This window comes from Frankliniella occidentalis, unplaced genomic scaffold (genome assembly GCF_000697945.3).
Source record: "Frankliniella occidentalis isolate FOCC.00 unplaced genomic scaffold, Focc_3.1 Scaffold471, whole genome shotgun sequence".
NCBI classification, from domain to species: Eukaryota; Metazoa; Arthropoda; class Insecta; order Thysanoptera; family Thripidae; genus Frankliniella; species Frankliniella occidentalis.
In genome coordinates this window covers 38548-38861 of record NW_026267589.1, presented here as the reverse complement: position 1 = coordinate 38861, position 314 = coordinate 38548, and positions in this window count along the sequence as shown.

The window sequence follows — 314 nt, the reverse complement described above, 5'->3', positions numbered from 1 at the left end:
TGAGAGAACGGTGTCTAGAGTGCATTGTGTGACATTCGCGGGTGGAAGGAAAATATTCTCCCAGCCCTTTTGTAACTCTAGCCCAAGTTGTTCTTTGGTGAGGAGCGTGGACAAATGTTCTAATGTTTGTTCCCCAAGCCCCTGAGAGACTACAATTTGAAAGAGTAAGTAAGAGAGAAGCCGATGAGCAGCAATAATGCTGTCCGCTGACTTAAGAGCGTAGTATTTTGTAGCTATCGCTGAATTGTGGCCCAAATACAGTGGAATTACCGCACTGGCCCCACTGCTGTCAGCACACCCAGCCAGAAGAAATT